The sequence below is a fragment of the Aythya ferina genome, assembly GCF_964211825.1.
Source record: "Aythya ferina genome assembly, chromosome: 1".
NCBI lineage: Eukaryota > Metazoa > Chordata > Aves > Anseriformes > Anatidae > Aythya > Aythya ferina.
Genome location: NC_140296.1, coordinates 177,374,219 through 177,399,859, shown reverse-complemented (window position 1 = coordinate 177,399,859; position 25,641 = coordinate 177,374,219). Strand labels below are relative to the sequence as shown.

Genomic DNA, 25,641 nt, shown 5'->3' with positions numbered 1-25,641 from the left:
AGTGACACTAATTAAACTAAATCAAGCAGGTAACAATACAAATACCATGACCAAATATGCAAAAACTGTATCTTAAATATGTTTTGAATCTTGTCCTTTTATTGTAAGTTACTAAATTGTAAAGAGACTGGCATGAAATCTGGCAGGAAGAGGAGGAGGAGGAAGAGGAGGAGGAGGAGAAGGAGGAGGAGGAGGAGGAGAAAGAAAGAATTGCACCTCCATGTTCTGATTCTGCTTTGTCAACATCTATGAGGCTTTTGTCATAGGAGTGGGATAGAGACAATATTTTTTTAAACCCTTAGATTTCAAAGGTTCTTAAACGTAACTTGTAGCAAAAAAAAAAAAAAAAAAAAAAAAGAGGGATTTTATCAATGTCACTGTATATTTTTTCATGGTGTTTTCCTAGCTTTTTTTTTTTTTTTTTTTTTTTTTTTAATCTTGTAAATCAAACCTATTGCTTCTCTCATTGTGTACACTGCATCCTATTTTTTTCAGTTTATGTTCTAGTCATTACTGACTTGTTCTAGCTATTTTATGGATCTGAATAATTCCCTATAAATTTAATATAAAATATACATATTACAGAGAATAATTTACTTTACATTTAAATCAGATCCAGCTAATGGGAACTTCTATTAACAATTATGTTATGACCATCAATTTATAGATAAAAGTATATTTTTGTTGTAAGTAATAGTTATAAGGAATATTTTATCAAGAAAACTGTTCTCTAGTTATTTATCATACAGGGAAGTAACAATTCTCATCTTCTTTCAACTTTCTAAGCCCTCCTGTTTTTGTTGATTGAAAGACAGAGAACTACATTGCTATTATTATGATATTGTTATTGGTCCAACATATGCTCATTTGTAGTCAGAGCCTGAAGGGAGGAAATCATTAGAAATTCTTTTTCAGTAAATTTTTTCATCATCATTCATAAGTAGGGATTTGGTTTGCTTCCAGAGTTTTGCCGTAGTCTTTAAAGCACGCGTGGATCTCTCCTCCACATAGCTAATGGAGCTGTATTGCCAGAAATAATTTTACACAATTATTTTAAGAATCTCAGAGGCAAGAGAAAGGGCAAAAAGAAAGACAATACAGATGGTAGTAGTAGCTCATATTTCCTAAAATATCTGAGATTTTTGAAATATTTGCTGAGGGTTGCTGATGTATAGAGGCCTGCTATATACCTTCCTAATTAACTATGGAGTAATCCAAATAATAAAAAATGCCCAGGAGTTTTATATAAACATATATTTAGTCTTTAAAGATAAAGACCATAGCATTATTTGTAGCCAAATATCTTTTCTCCTGTTTATCTGGTCAGGACTGAAGGTCGCTAGTGGAGGTACACACCTGAAACTATAGGTTCACACCCACACACACTTGCTGTTTTATTGTTTGCTTCTCTTGTTTGTTTTTGCTTGTTTGTTTGTTTGTTTGTTTCCTCTATTTATTATCCCCTTTGCAGTGAAGAAATGGATTACGTTAAGGAAACAGACCTTTCACATTTCAAATTCCCTTATAATTAGTTTTAAGAGATCGCTGACTATGCGTATACACTTTGCTTTATACAAAGTAGTTGAAAAAAAACTATGTAAAGGAACATGACAACTGTTATTAATAAGTCCTTCCTGTGTACTGGAGACCTGGGGACCACTGAGCTACCTTCAGAGGGGAGAGAAAAATGTGCAGCCTTCACCTCTTTTAAAAAACAGCTGTTAAGCCAGTATCATCAATAATTATCAGAAAAGTAAACAGTGTGTACAAGCATCTTTTTGTATGTGCTGTAGGCAGCAAGAAAGGAGTTAACAATCCTGATAGTGATGCTGCTTATACAGTATCTGGGTCCTCTTCCTGACAAATGTCATCTCAAATGGAAAGAAAATGACACACAACTTCAGCAACATGCTATGGGCGAAATACCTTTTATTAAGCTGTCTACAGGAGGAAGCCTCAGTGAAATGCTTGAAAAGGAAGAATATGTGTTAAGCAATGTTGTCTGACTGATTTTTAAGGCAAAATGGAAATTATGTTTCCACAGACAGTTGATGGAAAAATGCTCTCATAAACAAAGATCAGACCATGCCATTTTATTTGTCCTCCTTTTCCTCCTCTACTTCTCTTACTGTACAATTATCTTCCTAAAGAGGAATTATTTGGATTCTGCTTTGTACTAATTTAAAATAAATGCTTACAAAGTAATGTTTACTGGCAGGACATCTACAGTAAGAGTAATACATAGCTAACTACTTAAGAGAAAACAGCATAATTAGACCATGAGATGACAAGATTAAACTAGTTTGTGATAGTGCAAATCATAAGCCTAAAATTGCACCCCATGTGAAATAAAAATAAAAATAAAAATAAAAATAAAAATAAAAATAAAAAACTCATGCTTCTGATGATGAATCTACTTTTAGCCTCTTTTCTAACAAGCACATTTTTCAATGCTCAGAAAAAGTGATGAAGTTTTAATTAAAGACTCACTTGAGAAACAATACATTAAAATATAATTTATCATCAAGTTTAGGAATTTGTCAAGGTATAAGGGTTTCTCTAACATCTTCTAATAATTTGTGTTAGTCTTTTGACTCTCATGTATTTTCTATTATTAATTTTATTGGGTGGTTTGCTTGCTTGTTTGTTCATGGGGGGTGGAGTTGGTTTTGCTGTGTTGTTGTTGTTGTTGTTTTGTAGTTGTTTGATCGATTGTTTTTGTTTGTTTGCTTGTTTGTTTATTTGCTTTTTGGCTGCAGCTTCCTTGTCAGTCATTGGGTGCAATAAGGCCAGTAAATGTTCTGGAACATTTTCAAGGACTACTGCATCCTAGGTTAGATATTTCTTTACCTCATTACAGTATCTGTACTGCAAATGTGACTTCTGAGTGAACCAATTTTCATTGCAATGTTCTTTCAGGTCTGCTCCACAATAACATTCATGCAGCTGGATGGACAGTATGAGCAAATGGATTTAATGGGGTCAGAGGACATAAAAGAGCTGAAACAATGCAGTGGATTCTGTGACTTAGATGAAATACCTAAGCAGCAGTTGCAGTTGCAGCTGCATTGACCCTCTTTTCTGCACCTGATCTATGAGGGAGACTTATCCACACTTAATATATAAAGGTTTGTAAAATTTTGTTTTGTTTTGTTTTCCTACTTTATTTTCCCACCTTGATGTTGTATAAAACTGTGTTAATTTTCTTTGGATTTTTAGGCAGTTATCTCTAATATCAATAATCAGACATAGTGAATGTCTACATTAACTTCACTAGCTCTGTACAATAAGTCTTGATACACCCAAAGTACTTTTAACATGATTTCATTGTTAAATGGAGTCCATTTAACTATTTCAATCCATTTTTATCAAATACATTGGCAGTTTTATCCACACTTTGCCATAGGATTTCTATCCCAATGAAGCTGCTTGATAATATATTCACTTGTGAAAATAAATGACCTGATAAAAATAAAGAGTAATTATCCATTATGCTGGCTGGAAAAGTTCAGGGTATGTCCATTTATCTTTAGATAAAACACATGGAAGTTACCAGCATACAGGGCATTAGTCTGATGTTTTAATTTATTAGAAAAAATCAAATCACAAGTTGCAAAAACAGAAGAAATATCTTCATGTATTTTTCTGCTCCCAGGACTATGTTTTATTCTTATTAAAAAATCTAAAAAGTGACTGTTTTATTTTTTTAACCATTTCAGTATGAAATTTTTTAAGTATGTTTGTATGTATGTATGTATGCATTTTGTATGTTTTGTTTGTATGAAAGATTTTTTTATGCTTGTTTCCAGTGTCAGTAAAGGTGTTATAGAAATAATGGTAAAGAAATGGAGGTAATTGGATGGCAGCTAATGAAATAAGTACATGTCATTCGTGCTTTTGAGGTTTCTCATTATCCCCTTTCACAAGTCTTATACACTTCTCAGTCCTCACACGGATACCAAAGTGGTTCAGATATTAATAGGAAACTCAGTTAAGTGCTGTGCCAAACAAATTGTGAATAATGCAAGTACAGAGATGATGTCATTCTCCTGGATTACAGTGCTCTTTTTTTTTTTTTTTTTTTTTTTCCCCTGCACTTTGTATCTCGTTTAATTAAATCTTTTTATGTGTAGTTAAATATAAAGCTAGGATATCTGTTAAATGAGATATTTGATGGTTAGCATTTGTCTCATCTAATCTATTTTTCTAAACATCAGATGTATAATCTAAACGATACATTCCATGGTTACTGGAAGAACAGCTCCATGTGGCATCTGCCTTAAGAATCACATCTCTTTTTGGTGGCTATAGAAAAGACCTGCACATGTAGCTTAAAATAAAATGTCAGAATTGTATTTGGCTGCTGTTAATTCAAATTAATCCAGTGGAAATATTTTATTAGTTAATGTAGATTATACTCTCCATTTAAATCTATGAAGTGAAGCATACATTTTATGATTTTGTGTGAGTGTGTGTCAAGATGAGACCTGCATTATTTAGGAAGCAACTGACCATGTCGTTTATTTGTAAGGAAAGCCACAGAGAGTACAAAATCTTAGCACACTATAGCCACACACACAATGGCTTTATTGATTCCCACCTTTCATTTCGAGTCTTTAAATGGGAATGACAATCATTGATGACCTATAAAAGCAACAAAAATGTTTGTTATCCCACATACAAAGACTCAGGGAAAATTTGTGTTTTTTCTGTCAGGAATATGGTCTGCTTTTCATTTGTAACTGTTAATCAGCTTTTAATATCCACTGAAATTTAATATGGTTGGTGGCATTTTAAGATGTGCAAAGATAGAATAATACAGAAAAATCTTTTTTTTTAAACATAGATAATATTGGATTATTTTAAGAGAGAGCTCAGGAATTCAAATACTCTTTTCAAGTATTTCTGTAGTTTGGTAAAATGTAGGAGTACATATGACCTTTGAAATTCTGTTCCATCTTCAAAAACATAATATCTTGCTACCAAACAATAAATAAAAATAGAGAAAAGCAAAAATAGTAACAGTGTGCCAGAGATCAATATAATACTGATATTGTAGGTAAGGGCTTTTGTTCAAATTTACTTGGACCTTGTCTTACCAAAAGTTTCTCTGATTAAAATGAATAATAAGGAAAGCAACACTGAGCTTTTCCTGTTTTCTAGGATTTAGCACACTGGAAGACATAAAAACAAGTAAGCAGTTCATAACAGATCACAATATTACAACAATATTTTTAGAAATGAAATATTGTTCCAGTGTTTAAGCTTGAAAAAAAAAAAAAAAAGCCAAGATTCATTAATAATGTCTGAAGATTATCTTCAAATTTGAAGCCACGTGTACTAACCTCTATACTTGCTAGATTTTTTTATATTTGCTAACCTCTATACTAAAATCTATACTTGCTAGATTTTTGCTTTTTTTTTTTTTTTTTTTTTTTTTTTCTAAATAGCTTATTCAACAGTACATTGTCTGTCTTATTTTTTTTTTTTTTCTAATTTTCCTTGCAAAGTTCTAAGATCTTTTCATAGCTAGTGTGCCTATTTGCGTCTTCTCTCAAATTACTTATTCACTTATCTATTTGCAAGTCCAGACAGGACAGAAGAAGAAAACAAATTATTATAAAGTTCTGGAAATGTACCTGGGAAGGAAAGACTTACAGCCACACAGATCTGAAATTCTACATATTCTGTTTGCATCTATTTTATGATATGAAATTTTAATGCAGAAGTTCAAGGTGAACACCAGTTTTAATTCTTTAGTTTAACACTTAGAACACAAGTAGAATTCTAAGCTGAATTTTCTTGAGCTGAGAAATAAATTTTGGACCTGCAGATTATGTTAACCTTTTGTATTGCAAAAATCCCTTTCATCTTGTCTATCTGGTTTACTCGTTATACATTTGCTGTTTTTGTTTTCTGAGCCTTAGTGAAACAATGTTTGGAGTGATGAAAAGTTTTTGCAGTTTTCTATTATGCACAGGACACAATTAACCTATTGACTTGTGAACCTTTTGACAGTCATCTTTTCCTGTGTCATCTCTGCAGACTGAAAAAAAAAATAAGAAATTCTGAGGGGGGTCTTTTGAAGTAGTAGTACTTGTAAAACATTCTACATAATAAGAAATGAGGATTGGTTTAGGGCTTTGTGTGTTTGTTTAATTCATTTTTCAGAAACAGGGAGACAGGCTTGTTTTTCCTTTTAATATATCTATATTCAATATCACCCTTTCATCTTTATTCCTTTAAATATTCTTTTGAAGCCAGTCTGCTTGGGATTGTTTAGTTAGGTAGTTTGTTTCAATATCCCTGGCCAGTAAATTACACTAAGTAACAAAATTAAATCAATATTCTTCCAAAAGCAAGGAAATAGGATCAATTTTATTCTTTTCACAATCACAATAAAGATGAAAAGCATTATTTTTATTATTTTTTACCAAGACAATATAGAGAAAGGAAAAGGTGACTTATTGATACAGCTACAGTAGCTGATAGTAGATCAGAAGAGGACAGAAATGTTGCTTGATTAAACATATATATATGTATATGTCTTAAGGGAAACCTATCAAATATTTTAGTGTACTGTGGGCTATAAACTGGCATTTAGCCAAAGCTTTGATTAATGAGTATTATCAAAGGAGGAGAAAAATACAGCTCAGAATCACAATTCTTTTTTTGCTCCCAAATTTCTAAGGCAGAAAAATACCAATGAAGTCAAAAGAAAAGTAATTTTCTCATAGCAGCTCTACATTGGGTGCAGAATGTTTTCCACCTGAGTCCAAAAAGCAACAGAAGTGTCCAAAGTGGGGAAGACAGTAAGGTGAAATATTGTCTCTGATCTGCTCATCTTTCTGACAACATGGAAAGTAATTACAGTAACACTGAGAATACTGCGTACAAAGGGCTATGTACCAACATTTCAAAGAACAATATGAAAAGGGATGGAGAAATTGGGCTTATGGAGAAATAACATCATTCTATCTGGGATAATAACCAAGAAACTGTATAAAAGGTATCACTAAATATATGTGAGTATAGCAGCAAATGCTCTCTCTCCAGCCTTAACTACCCCTATTGCCTCATTCCCTGATTTGTGAAAAGAAAGCCACCAAAATCACAGCATCTTGTTACAATACTTTATTTCTAATTCACAGCAGTACTCTCATTTAGAAAATCACAGCAGCTGAATCTTTCTAAGCTCTAATTTTCCTAGTGAGGTCAGATGAGGTTTGAGAGTGTATTTTAATTTCCCTCATATTACATTACTTGCTTCATTCACAAATATCAATGTTATGGAGAAGTACATTTGTAAGCTTTTGAGCTCTGGTATAATGCAAAGCCACACAGCTATACTGCAGCTAGTTTTGACTATAGCTGCTCTGAAATGAGGTAGCTACAGTATTTACTGAGCTTGAAAACAAGCAGGATAAGTAAGTGTGACTGTTTACTCCTCTCCCAAACTTTCCTGCTTAAGCAGAACATCCAGACTAAGCAGATAACGATCAGCGGCAGTCAGGAAGAATGTGTCTGGTTGTGATGGCAGTATCCTGCATTCAGGGGAGACAGAAGACAAACAGCTAAGGGGTAATTTAAGCAATGCACCCCATCCCATTCACGCTCTCCCCATCCCACCCCATGCAAACACAGTGATGGCCAAATTTGGAAGAAAGACCAATTTCAGCCAAATTTCAAATAAACTGCAAATGTGACCACGTGACCATAAGTCAGTCATCATCAGTAGCATAAAGGATTCATGTCATGCATATAATCCTTTAGGCATAAACCACTGACCAAATCTTGGACCGGGAGTGGATTTGGCTGCACCTGGGCTCCTTATCTCCTCAGTTTAAGGGGTTTAGAAAGCAACGGAGTCTACTCTGAACCTGACAAGTCAACAAGAGAACTTCCTTGATGTTATGTCACCTAACCCAGCTTTTAATGTATTCTTTATGTAGTATACAATGTCTTTCTTTCAGTGTATTTGAGTAGTACATAACATCTTTTACATGTATATAGTGTGTAATTAAGTGTATTTTCCAGTTATAATCAGGTGTACTTTGCCTTCACTGAATCTTGGTCAAGTCACATAAGCTTTGCTATTGATTAATCATATTGCTACTTCTCTCTTCCAAGTGAAATGTACATTTTTATTTATTTATTTATTTTTCACCCACAACAATAAGCAAAGTCAGAACAGTGCAAAAAGTGTTTTTTTGCTACTTCCAGGTGGTAGTGTTTCTTCACTTAAAACTTTCTCTACACAAATTTCTATTTTGTTTTGTAGAAAGACTCTCCTTCTTCTCATTTGTTTAGAAAACCTTGTATTCATTTTTCCTGATGTGTTGGTGAGCTCCTAGGCTTCCTCAAAGTCTGTGCAAACAAAGCATAAGTGAGAACATGATACATTAGAGACAATATCAACATATAGGTGCTTCTATATGGCTGCATGGAAACTGTCATATTTCTGGTATCATAGACCAGAGTTCTTTCCTGGTTGTGCTAGGATCAATACTCTGGGTCACAAATTGCCTACTGTCAGCAAGAACAGTCTGAAGAAGAGTTCAAACCCTCAGATCTTGTAATTGGGTATAGCATCATTGAAATCCACTGAAGTTATTCTCGCTCTGGTATGTGAAGGGTTAAGTATTATCACCCTTTACTCAAGATAAACAAGGTGTAATAATCAATAAGCTTTGGCTTGGATCATTTCCATATGGAACATTATAGAAATAAAATCAAGTGAAGTCAAATAATGCAAATCAATCTATCCTAAGTAGAAGATATTTTTAGACAGTGAAAACAAAATATGCAAATCAGACATGTTAAAAAGGGAACAATTCAAATAGGAAATCATAACAAGAAAATAAATGTCAAGAATCCTGATTTACAGATTTTAGGATGTATTTGGGAAGTAAGGTCCAAGTAGATAAAAGGAATACCAAAGACATGAGATAAACCCCTAGGTTTTGCAGTTTCTCACTGGGATTGAACCAAACAGCTATCTGCTAATAGGTCCATTCCCTTTCTAGTCAGATCTCTCCAGATTTGTGGATGGGTGGTCCACTGAGGATCCTCACTTTCTGTTGAGTCTTTAACTCAGAGAGGGACATACTCCCTTAACAAGTTCATCATTGTCTGAGAAATTTTATTCCTAAGGAAATGTAGAAAGCTTGTAATCTTTTTTAGCTCCTAGAAAACCTTCAGGATAAAAGTAATATTTATGTTCAAAATAGAACTTTGGGAAGGGGAAAGATATAAAAATGTTAAGTAATTATGCACCTTATATTTATACCTAGTCTCCCTTAAATTGAAGGTAATCCATTTCATTCTGCCAGCAAACTTTCAAAATCAGTTAATTCCCAAGATGATTCACATAACCTCATCTCAATTCCAGGCCTTCAGACAAGCCATTCTTTAACTTGGCTTTCCATAAATAGAAATGTAAATTATAATGCTCAGTTACTTGTACTCTAGGCTGAACAATCCAAGTTCTGAGAATTAATGTTACTCATTGAATTCAACTCAGAACTTCTGTGCTGTTTCCCACAGCTTCATTGTCTGTTACATACAGTTGCCTTTGAAACAGCCCTAGATGTTATGTGAACTCAGCTAGGACTAGTATGTACATAACTGCAACCAAATCACTCACTGAATGGGATTTAAACATGAACAACAGACTCAGTATTGGATTGGGGCTAGAAACCACTTAACTACAATGAATAAAAATTGTCTTTGCTAACATGGAAGACAGTATATATTTTCTGGATTGACATAAGTGATAAGTTATACACTGAAATTCATATTTTATGCAATCACAGAGCAATATTTTCCTTTATGAAAACATAACAGCTATGTAAGTAGGGCAGAACTACCTTACTATATAAACTACATGTTAAAACACTTCAGAGTAAGATTTCTTCAAAGTACATGAACCAAAGCTATCTAAAATTTCAAAAATACAATGACAAAAATTCTGAAACATAGAATTCTTAGCAGGTTGAACACAGGTACCCAGTTCTTAAAAAAGTAGGAAAATATTCATCATAGAGATGTCATATCATAGGTATGTCATTATATCATTACACCTAAGAAGCTGTAGGGAAAGGCTAGACCTCTACTAACTCTATATACTGTGACAGGAATTATCAAGCTACCTCCTTTATTAGCTATCCAGGGCTTCTTCAATGCAATTCTTGTCTCCCTTTTTGAAGAACAATGTAATAAAGTGCTCTGGCAATAGGTTCTTTAGGATGTAAATATTATTTCCCAGAATCCAATGGGTTACTTTCCAATAATTTCATTATTTACACCAAAAATTGTGTACAGATAACAATGTAGTGTGCACGTATGTGCACACACACACACACACACTCACACACACACATACACAAAGCAAGTTAAGAAATTCTGAAATCCAGAGTCTTCCACATCTTATTACTAAAGCAATCCTTTCTCGAATGCATATTATTTCTGCCCAGCAGTACCTAGAAGCTGTGTTGTGCTTTTTGTCTTTGTGCCAAAGGCAAAAGGACCTAAGAGAGACATCTGGTACATATTTTTGTCAGAGTTAACATATTGCCCATTGCAGTAGTAGAGATCACGTCTCTCCCTGCACCCTTCTCTTACTCTGTGGCTAAGGAGACGCCACAGGGCTACATACGCTGTATCTTCAGAGACCTTTTTTTGTATTGATACTCTAAAGGGAGCATTGTACTTCTGCAGTTTTATATGCTCCATGAAAAGTTGCAACACTGAGGAAGTGAATTTTCAGGAAAGTTATTCCTACTGCACTGTATCAAAATGAACAGTGTCCCAAATGAGTTTAAAAGATCTTTATCTACCTAGGAAGAGGCATACAGCAGTCTGAAAATGCAATCCAACTTTCTGGAGTAAGGATTGTGAGGGAGAAGTGTTGCTGAATTAGGTTCAAGGTGAATGCAATGAATACAGTGTATTGCTTCCCTTCCCATCCACAAAAGAGGGAAATCTTGATATAAATAACAAGGAAATAAATGAGATCACTAGGGTTAAAACCAGTTCTAACTAATCTGTTAATTTCGATGAGGAAGGGTTATAACAAATGCTGATATACCTTCTTTCAGGCCTGAAACATGTACTGTGTCTGATCATTTTTTTTAAAGGCTTTCTATGACAGCTTTGGCTATTCTGCAGGATGATTCCCAGTATTTAAAATGGGTAGCACTGTAAGAAATATGTAGCATCCTTTAATCTTACACAGACTTTAGAAGGAAACCAGTGTGCTCTGGTCTCAGGCCCAGCAGTAGCTATTGTTATGCCATAATAGAAAATTTCACTTTTTTCCTTTATTTGACCCAGTATATGTCTAGCTTCCTTCAGATCTTAATGAATCAGTCAAGGTAAAGGTGTCAGAATGGAAGGGTGAATTTGCAAGCAGAATATTACCAAGAAACCTTGTGGAGATGAACGATGTCCCAAAGAATAACCCTTATAAGTTTGCTTGTCAGGAGGCACAGAGCAAAGGGTAAAGAGTGATCCCATTGTGTGCATTTCTTGTATTCAGTCATGGGCACAGATACATGGTGCTGAATTATGTTCTTAGCTGTATTAACAGCAATACAAATCACTAAATAGGGAAATGAAAGACAGCTTCCCTTGTGCAGAAACATACTGGAAAAATCATACTTACCATAGAAGAACTGGACAGAATGCAGAAGGACTCCCCAAGGTGATCAGCTCTGGGCAGGCATGCTCTGCAGCAGAGCTGGGGTTTGCAGTGTGCAGGAGAGTTCCTGCATTAAGGCAATCCCAGGGAGGAGAGGGAGCCACCAGGAGCTGGCAGCCCTAAGAAATGGGATTGGGCAGGGCCAGGAGAAGCAGCAGCAGCCCACACACATACATAGGCAGCCCCAGGGAGCACAGCGAGCAGGATGTGGTGTGGCACTTTGCAGAAGGTGGGCTTCTTTCTTCTATTCTGGAAGCAATGAGAAGCAGCCTTCTACTGAAAGAAAAATCGTACCCACTCACCACAACTACCAGGCTGAGGCTGAAGCCCAGACAGAGAGGCCACAACCTCCCCAGACAGACTCCTACACCCAAACAGACCTCTTGAGGCCTGAAAGAGGTGCACAGGCCTTCAGTTGCAGGGAACTCCAGAATCTGGAAGTCCCTCAGGGCCTGAAGGCAGAGGTGGGTGCTGTGGGTGCAACTGTGCCCAGTTGGATGAACTTTTCAAGCAAGCTGGTGTGTTTCAGGAGGTATCCAGGTTCCAGCAGGTATCCAGGAATCTGAGCAAGAGATTAATGCATGGTATTGTGTGCTGACATGGACTGAACAGGAGACCTGCCTTAAGTCCTTGCAAGGGGAAGGTAAGCTAGCTTCTAACCCTGAGCTGATGGACTTGACTGACTCACAAGACAAGGGAGACTGGACCTTCCTCTCTGCTCAGAGCAGAAGGAGGAATCTCCCCCTAGACTCCAACGTGCCCCTACACAACAGATACAATGCTTAGTAATGGTCAAGACCCAGGAAAGGACAACCATACAAGGTTGGTCCAACCTACCACCTGTATTAGAACTGATGCCACCAAAAAAGCACAAAGGATGTTAGTATTTGAGATTCCTCACTGTGAGGCACTGAATCACCCATTTGCCATCCAGACAACCTTTCTAAAGAGGCTTGCTGTCTTTCAGGGGCCTTCATTTCTGATATCTCAAAAAGAATACCAAGTTTGTTAAAGTCACAGGACTACCACCCATTCCTACTCTTTCATGTAGGGTCAAATAAGTTTGCAACAAGTACACTCTGAAATATCAAAAGGACTACAAAGAGAGAAGTAAGGAAGAAAGAGTGGGGGTGTTGCCCTCTATGTTAAGAAATGGATAGATTGCAAAAAGCTGCCTCTGAGAAAAGCCATGGACAGGTCGAGAGCTTGTGAGTAAGAGTTAAGGACAGGGCCAACAAAGGACACCTTGTGATTGGTGTCTACTACAGGCCGCCAGATCAAGAGGAACTTGTTGATGAGGCCTTCTTGCTTCAGCTACAAGAATCATCTCACTTGCAGGCTCTCATCCTGGTGGGGGATTTCAACCACCCTAATATCTGCTGGGAAAGCTACACAGCAGGCTGTAAGCAATCCAGGAGACTCCCAGAGTGAATCAAGGATAACTTCCTGGTCCAGGTATTAGACCAACTAACCGGAGGAAAAACACTACTGGACTTGGTACTCATCAATGCAGATGAACTCATTAAAGAATGAGTGGAGGCAGTCTGGGCTGCAGCGATCATGCCCTGGCTGAGTTTGTGATCTGGAGGAATATGGTCCTGGCAAAGAGCAAAGTCAGGACCCTGAAATTCTGAAGAGTAAGCTTCCAGCTTCTTAAAGAATTAGTGGATAAAATACACTGGGACACTGTCCTTAGGAACAGAAGAGCAGATCAGAGCTGGTAACTCTTTAAGGATGCTTTTCTGAGAGTGTAAGAGCTCTCCATCAATGTGTAACAAAGTGAGCAGGGATGGCAGGAAACCGACATGGCTGAGCAAGGACCTGCTGGTCAAACTCAGGTGTAAGAAAAAAACACACAGGCAGTGGAAGCAGGGCCATATGGCCTGGGAAGAGTACAGGGGTGCCATCTGGATGTGTAGGAATGAGATCAGGAAAGTCAAGGCACAGATGGGACTCAGCTTGGCAAGGAAAGCAAAAAATAACAGGAAAGGATTCTACAGGTCATAAAAGAAAGACCAAGGAGAGTCTACCCCCTCTGATGGATGAGCAGGTGAACTGGTAACAGACATGGATAAGACTGACGTATTCAACAACTTCTTTGCCTCAGCCTTCACTACCAGTCAGGCTTCACAAGTCTTTCGTTTCCTTGAACCCATAAATGGGGGAGCAAAGTCCCTCCCACTGTAAGCAAAGAGCAGGTTCAAGACCACCTGATGAAACTGAAGAGCTAAAAGATGATCTTTAAGGTCCCTTCCAACCCAAACCATTCTATGATTCTATGATCATCACGTCCAACTGTCAAACTGACCTACCAAGTCCCATCACTAAACTATATCTCTTAGTATCACATCTAGACATCCTTCAAATACCTCCAGGGATGGTGACTACATCACTTCCCTAGTGCAACTCATTCCAATGTTTGACAACCTTTATAGAAAAATTCTTTCTAATGTCCAATCTAAACCTCCCCCTCGGGCAACTTGAAGCAATTTCCCTGCATCCTAACACCTGTCACTTGGGAAAAGAGACTGACACCCTCCTCACCACAACCTACTTTCAGGTAGTTGTACAGAGTGATGAGGTCTACCTTCAACCTCGTTTTCTCCAGACAAAATAAATACAATTCCTTCAGTCATACTCATATGTCTTGTTTGTCAGTCCTTTCACCAGCTTTATTGTTCTTCTCTGAACATGCTTGAGCAACTCAGTAGCCTTCTTGTAGTGAGGGGCCCAAAACTAAACACAGTACATGATGTGTATGTAGTCTCACCAGTGCTGTGTGCAGGAGGACAGTCACTTCCCTAGTTCTTCTGGCTACAGTATATTTCGATGAAGGCCAAGATGCCATTGGCCTTCTTGGTCACGTGGGCACACTTCTGACTCATGTTCAGAAGATGAAGAGAAAAAAATATGAAACTTTGCAGATACATTGTTCATCTAAGATTAACATTCAGATGGTTAAATAATTGATGAAGATTCAGGCTAGGCAGGAAAGTTTATAGATAACAACAACACAGCATTTTGTGATACCACAAAAGCTCAAGTCTGAAAAGGATTAATATTTTTTATTTAAATTTACATATTCATTGAATAAGTGTTTCAATTCACTGAATAAGTATTTCAAGTAATTTGAATTTAGTACAAAGATGTTGATAAATGTCATTTTTAATTTTTGTTATAACAGCCCATTTCTCTATCTTTTTCAGTCTCTTGTAGAAATTATTAATGTCATTGTGGTTAAAAATATGTTAAAATCCTTAGCACAGTGTGAAGTATACACTGAATCCAATATCAGTTTTGATAGAAATCCTCTGTAATTTATAACCTTGAAAAACATCTAATAACTCCTACTTGTTTTTCCTCTCATTTATTTAGCAGCGCTTTAACTGAATGTTTTCCCCCTCTACAATGAAATTATCATTATTCCTATATATCGAATATCTTGGCAAAGAAAATATGCTATACCTTTACTACTATTTTGATGGAGTTGCTTTCTCTAAGGATTCAATAACAAGGTGTTTTAAAATGTGATTGTTTTACAGAGATTGCATAGTAGGAAAGGTCACAATGCCATTTTGAAGTGCTTAGTTTGTAAAAATCAGATATTATTTTTCATTAAAGCATAGGCATGAAAATTTCTGAATTGTAACATACATATAGGAAAGAAATTTGGATTGGTACATCACATAATCATGTCATATTGTGTTAGTGTATGGCCACCAGAAGCAAGGTTGGGTGACTACAGAGATGCTGTTCACCATGATATGGAAAAAATTCATTCATCCAAAGCTCAATTAGATTTGAAGCTGACCAACTGGGGGAAAGGGGGGGGTGAGGGGCACAACAAAGAGGACTTTTAAGAATATGTTAACAGCAAAGGAAGACCAGAAAACATTCGTCTGTTACGTAATGGGGATGTTCACCTCATAAACCATGACGTAGATAAAACAGAGATGTTTAATGCCTTGTTCACCTCTGTCTTCAACATGGATGGGGACCCCACAGCCCTGAGCTGGAGGACTGTGACTGCAGGAATGTTAAAACCCCAGCTGCACCAGCTGGATGAATATAAGTCATTGGGGCCCAATGAGTTTCATTTCAGGGTACTCAAAGAACTGGCTAATGTCATCATGAGACCTCTCTCAATTAGTTTTCAATGGCCTTGGGAATCTGGCAAATATTGTCCCAATTTTTAAGAAAGACAAGAAAGAAGACTCTGGCAATTACATGCCTATCTATTTCACTTCAGTGCCTGGTAAAATTATGGTGAAGATTGTTCTAGAAATTATTGAAAAACACCTGAAAGACAAAGGTCTCGTTGGTCACAGCCAACACAGGTTCATGAGGAGAAAGTCCTGTTTAATGAACTTAAATTACTTCCACCCAGTTGACCAAGGGAAGCCAGTTGATGTAATCTTTTTGTATTTCAGCAAAGCTTTTGATATTGTTTCTAACAGTATCCTCCTGTACAAAATGTTCAGGATACAACTGGATAAATACATAGTAGAATGTGTGAACAATTGGCTGGCAAGTCAGGTTCAAAAGTTATAGTAAATAGGGTTACCTCAGGCTGGTGACTAACCATCAGTGGGCTTCTACAGGGCTCCATTTTAGGCCACTTCACTTAATGTTTTCATAAATGGCTTGGATGCAGGACTCATATATATACTAAGTTTGAAGACAACAGTAAAGTAGAAGGAGCTGTAGACTCCCTCAGTGGCAGAGAGACCTTGAAAAGAGATCTTGACAATTTAGTGGGCTAGGCAATCGTTAACAGTATGAAGTTTAACAAGAGCAAGTACCAGCGATTCTGCACCTGAGATGTACCTTTACATAGAGGCTAGGGGATGAGAAACTGGAGAACAGCCCCATGGAAAGGAATCTGGGGTGTTTTGTCAATGTCAACTTGAATATGAGTCAACAGTGTTCCCTGAAAGCCAAAAGGTCCAATCCTACACTGGGGTGCATCAAGCATAACATTACATGTGCAATAATGGCTTATTGTGGCCTTCTATATTATTAGTAGTTTCTAGAATATGTGAAACTAAGTATTTAGGTGATTTTGATTTTAGTGATGTGTTCTCAGTTAAACAAAAAGCCAGGTCAGTATCCAAAGATAAATATCAAAATGCATCAAGAGTAAAAGCAATCTTGATGAAAGCTGTGTGCTGGACCTTAGTGACCTTTTGTTCCAGGTCTGTTTCTGATATAGATAACTATTTATTTATGAAATCTGAATATATTTTTGTTGGTGACTTTAAAACCAATAAAAAAATCCAAGAGAATAGAGGTTTTCTAGAAAAAGCATTTTCAGGTTACAGATAAGAAACAAGTATGCAATCAATTATCTGCTTTTTAATGATTTATCTTCTAGTGCCTTTCCTAAAATATTACACATATTATCCATGTTTCAATTCTTAAGCCACTTAGCCATCCTCACTCCTTTTCTACTAGAGGTTTGCTGCAGCTGTTCTTCACAGTTAATGTCATGGATCCCCTAGCTTTTCATAAATCATTTTCTGTTTTCTTAACTTATTTCAACAAAGAAATTAGAGGTGAGTTTGGGTTTTAGGGTGTCAGACATGTCATACATGCATGAAAAGAAATATTCCAGAAGCATGGAGATAGATCAACTCATTCCATACTGTGTTAGAACATACTGGAGAAGCAGAAACAAGTAATTTGGCCAATATTTTGTTCTTCTGTGGCTAATTCCAGATATGAGGCAGCTTTTCAAGAACATTTTAGCAAGACAGAAATTAAAGTAATTATTCTAAAATGAAAACTAGCCACAAGCTAAATAAAGGTTCAAGCATGGTAAAATGTATTTTGCAGAATATTTCATGATTAAGGATATAAGCTACATTCATACAAGTAAGTTAAAGAGGGTGGGGGCCCAGGCCCATGCACTGCAACTCCACCAGCTATCTTGTTGTATTGTGTATTAAGTACTGTGGCCTGTTTTTGGCATGGGCCAAGTACCATTTTACTCCCAAAATGTTTCGGCTTTGTATGGGTCTTTGTATGAACGAGTGATTATTCCCCATGGGTCATTTTCATGAGGCCAACCTCTACAGGGAATAAGGAAAATTAACTGGATAGATTAGACAAGACTGTGCTGCTTGGTGTTAGGATAAAAGGATGGGCCTTGCCATTCATTAGTTTACAGGCATATATGTAGTCATAGAGTTACAATTGCGTTTGGTCTGCATTTGCTTTTCTTCTGACATCTTCAGACTTTCCCAGACCCTGGAAGATGAAATCAGTTGACTTAAAAATAGTCAAATGTAACAGAAAGGTAAAGGCAAGCTGTATGTAGATCAAGGGGTGAATGCAGTGACCCTGATCCAGGGTAAAATCATGTAACAACTACAGTGGTCAAAATGGAGGAGATTTCCTCTATGGTATTGAAGTGAGAAGGGGATTGGTGTAGGAAAATCCACTTGGAGCCCATCAAATGTTGCATGAAATCGACATTCAGATAGGGACCCCACTATCTGAAGCGATGTACCTATCATGAATTTTCCACTTTTTACTTTATCTTATTAAAACAAGTCTTTCATTAAGCCATTTTTTTTTCCAGGCCTTTTGTATTGAGATCCAGGAAAAAAATAAAAACATAAACAAAAACAAAAACTGTACCATCACCTGCCTCCACTCTCCACTGTACCATCTCACCTCCACTTTCATGCAGAACAACCTTTAAATAAATAAAATCAAGTGTAAAAAGAGCTTGACATTCTGTAAGTGATATAAATGTAGTATAGTACAAATGTTACTATTGCTGTGTTTTTTTTTTTTGTACTATCAAAGAAAATGAGGTGTAAAACATATTTAAATCAAGTTCTTCAACATATTCTGCAGTATTTTATTATTATTTTCACTCATCTATTTCTACAGAGGATATTTTCTTTGTCAAATGTTTCTGTTCATGTGTTTTCATTAAGTGTTTTCCCACGCTTGCGCTGTTAGCCCTACTACTCCAAAAACAATTTTTAATACATTTTTAAACATTACTTTCATATTTGAAAAAAAAACGTATATTAAGTGAAAAAACAGCTCATTAGAACAGATGAGTAGCAGGTAGATGACAGCAGGTAAAAGTTGATATGACATTAGGGAAAGAAAGAAAAAAGATGCATGATATAAATATGTTCTTGAACTGGCCAAAAGAATTGGTGGAAAAAAACACGTTCTTGAAAATCATGTAAAATGCCTCCTAGTTCCTTTATGCAATTACACTATGGAGACTATAATATCATAATATTTATATGGCAAGTTTAATTAGTGATAAAAATAATGGGAACTAGGTTAACATCCTGAAGGAAAGGGTCTATTTTCTCTCAAGCATACTAAATATTTTTTCAGTTTAACACTCAGGAAAACTTAAGATAACTTAATTCAGTAAAACTCAAATTTATAAGAAGGTTCACGGTTTGGAAGCTCTGTCTGCAGTGAGATAAATTCAAAAAAACCTCAAGCCTTGATAATCAGATAAGAACTCTACTGATAAGGTTTAGGTCTAAGCACTGTAAAAGCGGAAATAAAGTAGGATAGCTATAGTCTTGGCAATGACACAACATGTCAGACAAGAAAATGGAGATCAAGTAAAACGGATGTCGTGGTCCTGGAAAGATATTTGTGGTATTATGGGATATCTATCCGAAAACCAAAAGCTCTGCATATAACAAGATAATGTCAAAAAAAAAAAAAAAAAAAAAAAGTGTGTGTGTGTGTGAGGTCTGTCCAAACCACCACCTAATGTATGAAATGTATCACAGAAAAAGTGTGTTGACATTTTTTTTCCTGGATAATGGTGACATCCTTGACAATAGTGGTTCCTGAAAAATGTCAGTCAGATCTACATGATTGTATTAGCAAGGCTTAGACCTAGAACTAAGTTCTTTCTGACCTTCAGTGTTTCTCTTTTACCATGGTATTTACAGTAAGATATAGAAACATGTGAGTCCTTGAATAAACAGGGGACAAAGAAAGTCCTGTGGGCATTTTAGAGTACTGAAATGGTGGCAGCACGGAAAGCATTTGTTTCACTTGTCAGTACTTGTTTTTGTGTTACTGAATGTTCTAACTTGTTACTGAGCTTTAAATACCCGAGCATGGCAATATATCAATTCAACAGAATATTTTTTCAGTGTTATTTTGATTTGAACATAATGAGTTGAGGGTTACTAAATAAGAATTATCTTTGTATGATGGATAGAGAATGAAAAGAAAAAAAAAGTTTTTGTGGTCCAAAACATTATGCATTTATTGACAAAATTGTATCACTGCAGGCTCAATATCGTACATGTCAAAAACATTCATAGGAAGCCCCAGAGAACTGGTTAAAAGCAAGAAGTTTGTAAATACTTTCCTGGTTGTATCTCAAGACAAACATTTCATCCTTGTTAAATTCAATTTGTGGATCACAACACATTACCAATAAATTACAGTTCCTGAACAGCAGCTATAAGGAACACCTTGCTCCAGATGTGGTATATCTAAGCACACAGCTGAACCTGTCTGAGGAAAGAGTATCTAAATTCTGTCTTTTTCTTAATTTTAGTAAATATAACGCCATGAATACACTGGCTGCTTTGAATGACTTCAGAAATAGAGGGCCACTACTAGCTGTTTATCCAATAGTGTTTGCTGCTTAGAGATATAGAATTGCAATTGCATTTACTCTGCCTTTTGAATCATTTTTGCACTATTAGAGAATAGATGAAGATTAGATGTCTAAGGGCAGAAATATGGCCAATATGGCCTTAAAACACAGCTGAGCTGAAAATCTCTCTCTCTTTCTCTCTCTCTCTCTTTTTTTTTTTTTTTTTTTTTTTTTTTTTTCCCCAAAGTCCAGATCCTTGCATGTCAGCTGCCAGAGAACACAAAGTTAACTCTTCTAGGGAAGACGGGTCTGCCCAGGTATACCACGTCTGGCTGGCATGGAGTTCACTTTCCCCGCAGCAGCCCATACAGTACTATTCTCTGCACACGTAGCTAGAACAGCACTGGTATCACACCAGTGTTCTGCTGAGTAATACTGGCACAGCATCAGGACTCCCTCTAACTCCCCAGAGCCAGCAGGCTGAGGGTGGGCAAGAGGTAAGGAAGGAACATCACTAAGACAGAGGGATATTCCATATCATATGATGTCATACTCAGCAACAGAAGATGGAAAAAAGGAAGGAAAGGGGAGGGGTGGGCTCTCATTGTGAAAACATCTGTCCTCTCAAACAATGGCCATGCGTACTAAGGTCCTGCTTCAAGGACGTGGTCAAGCATCACTCATTGATGGGCAGTAGAGAGTAATTTCTTTCCTCTCTCTCTGTGATTCCACACGGTCTTTGATTTCTCCTTCCCCTGCCCCCCTTCCTTTTCCCTTTAGTTAAATTAATTAATAATAATTTTATCTTAATAATTATTTTTTCTTTACTTAAATCATCCTTATCTCAACATGTGAGTTTTTTTCCTTTTCTTCTTTCCTTCCTCTTCTGAGGAGGGAGAGTGAGGGAGTGGTTGTGGTGGAATTCAGCTGCCTAGCAAGGTAAAACCACTATACCAGTGGGACACTGGTCCTAGAGGGACATAATGTAGTGTGAGAAAGGTGTTACAAGTTGTGCAGATTCACACATTTTTCACCTTTACTTAGTGTTACAGTGTCAGTACTGGAGGTGCATAGATGAGGAGTCACGGAGCATCCTCTGCTTTAATCCAGAGACGGGCCTGTGCTCCACTGCATTGTCTACCTGCAGTTTGAGTGCTCCATTTTAAATCTCTGAGTCACAACAGGAAAAGCTGGGCTCTGTATGTGGAGTCTCTGTTATGTTGCTGTTATACATGATGCAGAAATTTGGGCCCAGGAAAAATAGTCCTGATAAAGAAAGAACCAGATTGCCTGGAAAACAATTTTACATTTTCTCCCATGATACACTAGAGATACCACAGAGGAAGCTTTCAACTTTTTTCAAATGTAAGTTTTTGGTTTTGGTTTTGGTTTTGTTTTTTGACACTTCTTTCATTGTGTGGACCTCTGATAGAAACAGAAGCTACATGGATTCTGCAAATTACTTATTTTTAAGTAAGAATACAGGAATGTAAACGTAACTACCGTAACCAGTCCAGGGATGGTGTTTTACACAACACTTATTGACTGAAAAATGTATCTGTTTGTTTAGCACAGTCTTCCTTAATAAAAAACTGTCAATTAGCATATGTGTTTGTTATGAACTACAGAATATAAAGATAAAAATGTACTCCAAATCTCATTAAAAGACTAAATTCTTTTAAAAAATGGAGAATTTAGACTTTTTAAAGACATCTTTAATTCATACATTTTTCACATTCTTTCTGAAAATATATAGTATTATTTTCTAAAATAGAAATGCATTATTTTTCAAAGCATACATATAAATATGAAATCATGTTACATCCATTTTTAATGGCCTTTTGAAGATCATGTTTTCTTCTGTTTTAAAATAATGATACACATATTTTACACATGCCAATAACCAAATTAGAATTTACATAACATTTTGTATAATCTCCAGATATAAATTTGGTGTGTAGGCCATAAAAGTCTAATCTGAAATGTTTTTTCCAGCTACTATGTAAGTTTCAGAACTACTCAAAACATGTAATTTCTTGAGTGAAAATGTTCCTTGGTACATTGTGGTACAGAGGTCTTCTGGCTACAGAGATAAGGCATAGGTGAATACAAAATTTATTTTAAGATGAAGTCACATTCTTAATCTTTGAATTTCACAGGTTCTATAGATTAATATTTCTTTTAAAGATTTGCTAACCTATTGAATAATTTCTTTAGAAAAGTAAATCACAGAACACTCTCGTAAGCCTATAGCAAACTTGATGTATTTAAGAATACATTTATAATCACTGAAAAACAGAGCCCAAATTTCTAGTTTTTGCATGGCTATTTTGTGAAGTTGATTGCAGACTTATAAGATGGCAATCCCAAACGTTAATGCTACCTGTCCTAGGACCTGTCATAATCAAAAATGAAAATGTAATATTTCTGAAGCAAGATGTATGCTTTATCTGGAAGGTCATGTTAATTAAATACTTACAACCATTAAATGTATATTACAGTCATTGAATATCTAGGTTATTAGTAAAAGGATGGCTTAATTTCCTGTTTGATTCAATTTTTGAATACAGATACTTAGTACCTTGGTAATGCTAGATAGGCCCAGATTTTAGTGCTTTCCATGCTGGAGCTAAAGGCAGAAATTACAGAAAGCAGCTACTTTGAAAATTTCCATGTCCTTTGCATGAGCAAAGTAGTACAGAAATGTGCATAAAAATGCTTGTAATATGAAAACAACCAAAACAACGCAATGTTTCCATAAAAAAAAAAAAAAAAAGGAGGGAAGGGAAGGGAAGGGAAGGGAAGGGAAGGGAAGGGAAGGGAAGGGAAGGGAAGGGAAGGGAAGGGAAGGGAAGGGAAGGGAAGGGAAGGGAAGGGAAGGGAAGGGAAGGGAAGGGAAGGGAAGGGAAGGGAAGGGAAGGGAAGGGAAGGGAAGGGAAGGGAAGGGAAGGGAAGGGAAGGGAAGGGAAGGGAAGGGAAGGGAAGGGAAGGGAAGGGAAGGGAAGGGAAGGGAAGGGAAGGGAAGGGAAGGGAAGGGAAGGGAAGGGAAGGGAAGGGAAGGGAAGGGAAGGGAAGGGAAGGGAAGGGAAGGGAAGGGAGACTCCATTACCTCTATGGGCGTACCTGGTTTTGTACCTTCTCCAGCAATGTTTGTATGTCTAAAAAAAGAAAATAATCATAAGGAAATGAAGCATCTGTTTATATTTCATTGTATATAACACTCCTCACAATCTTCATTTTATTTAGAGGCTTCTTGTTTACCTAAATGATAAGGACTGTCTACCTCTGTGTTTGTTCAGTGGCATGCTTGTTCAGTGGCATGCTAACTTTAAGCAGAGCATTATATACATCTATCTGATATATAATAATAGTAAAAAAGAATCAATCCAACCCAAATTTGTGACATTGCATAAGCACTCCCTGCATTACTTACAGGAAAAATTCAAATGAAAAATATATAAGAAATGGGATTTAATAAATAAAGGAAGGTCATTTATTGCAAAAACAATTTTTTCATCCTTGAAGAAGGTTATGGATTTGTTATTACACCTCAGGCAAATTAGATGTCAGAACAAAAACTTGTGCTGCCTAGATCTTGCCATTCCAATTGGATGTTTCATGACTCCCATCTGGCTTCTAGTCAACTCCTAGTTGACTTCAATACAATCATTTTAGAAGAAGACTTCAGTAGAAATACTAATGGGTAGAATATTCCTATCCGCACTAGGGGCAGGAATATCAGGTGATTATGGTATGATTGAATTAAATATAGATTAAAAATATTCTTTAAGCCAGCTTGCTCAGGCTTTTTGTTTTTGTTTGCTTTTTTGTTCTGTTTCTCAGTTTCTTAAAATTGCTTTTACCAATTAATTTAAAACACAGAATTTATCTCCTTTTCCTATGAAATGTTTTACTCTAGTGAAGTTTCCTCACTTGCTTCCATGGTTACAAAAGAATGACAATCAAGATTGTAGGCTTCATTGAGTTGCAATATGCCAACTCTTTGTCTAAACATGAAAGTTGCATCTTTGAAAGGATGGTTCAATCAATTGAAAAATCCAGTTCTGCAAAGGCACAGAATGTCTAGAAATAAAATGGTTTCATTGATGGTTATGAAAGCCATCTACTTTCTCAAAAAGTTATAGAAAGTTCAGTGGGTACATTTCCTCTTTGTATTCCTTCCCATATACTCAGCCTAATTAATATTGTCCTCCTCTCTGTTTACCATAATGGTACCATGAGGGATCAGCAATGCAGAGTAGCTTAATAACATTGGGATATTAAAGGAAAGAATAAAAAAAGAAAAAAAAAAAAAACTCACACAATGTTTTCACTTGCATATCTATTACTGCAAATACATTTCTATTATACTTAGTACTCAGCAACAGACCCTGTGAAAACATAATTTTCCCTGAAGACCTTTAGAGATCCTTCAGATAACTGAATAACAAATGCAATGTGATTCGATTTTATTGTAAAATTGCAGAAAATGTTTTCCTAGACTTTTAACTATATTTTTATTAGTAACCAAATAGCAATTTTGAAAATTTGAGAGGTATACTAGAGAAATGTAACAGTATTTACAAAGAATGAAAGCAGAATTTAAACAAATGAACTTCAACAACATGTTGTACCACCAGAATTAGAGAAACGTATCACTTACTCTGAGAGACAAATGGACCCTTTGTAAATTACCTACTAGAATTCAAAATCTAACTTGCCTATAGATCACAAAAAAAAAAAAAAAAAAAAAAAAAAAGTGAGCAAAATTTGCATCTGTAACATCTTTCAGAAACATGATGCTGTTCTTGCTATCACAGTGCCTGCAAAAATTGTTAAAGAATAGTTCATAAGGTTTACCTCTATCTTAATCCTAGCTTGGAAGATTAAAGGTATACCAGGTGTAGAAATGCTCTGAATCATTTCACTGGAGCCAATTCAGAATCTGTAACAGTGTTAGTGACAGACTAAACAAATGAGTAAGTCCTGGCTTTGGAAATTGTACAAATGGTAGGATTTGAACAAAATTCTGGATAACTAAGGGAAAATACCAGAATCCCAGATAATTCAAGTAATATCCTATTAGTACATGAATTGATTATCGCTGTACACTAAATATAACAATGTTCAAAAATTTGCAAATATTTCATTTTACATTACTAGTAAGGCATAATATATAGTCTTTTGACTAATGTGCCAAAAGACAGTCTAAATGAATCATATGTGAACTGTGTACTTCCCTCTGAAGTGCAAAGAGCACTATTAATTATTTTTCTATATGCTAAAGTATCAGTTAAAAGTTATGAGTGTTAACACCTCTTTCATTGGTTCA

General features: G+C 36.1%; 1 long non-coding RNA gene across 1 annotated transcript in view; it reads right to left on the bottom strand.

The window, feature by feature from the left end:
• Positions 1–7,121: 7,121 nt before the first annotated feature.
• LOC311430261 overlaps positions 7,122–25,641 on the bottom strand; it is a 31,718-nt gene continuing 13,198 nt past the window's right edge. Inside the window, exons 3-4 of the long non-coding RNA XR_014688646.1 lie at positions 23,433–23,467; positions 7,122–8,367 (exon numbers count right to left, since the gene is read on the bottom strand). This is a non-coding gene — a long non-coding RNA (uncharacterized lncRNA). The remainder of the gene's footprint in view (positions 8,368–23,432; positions 23,468–25,641) is intronic.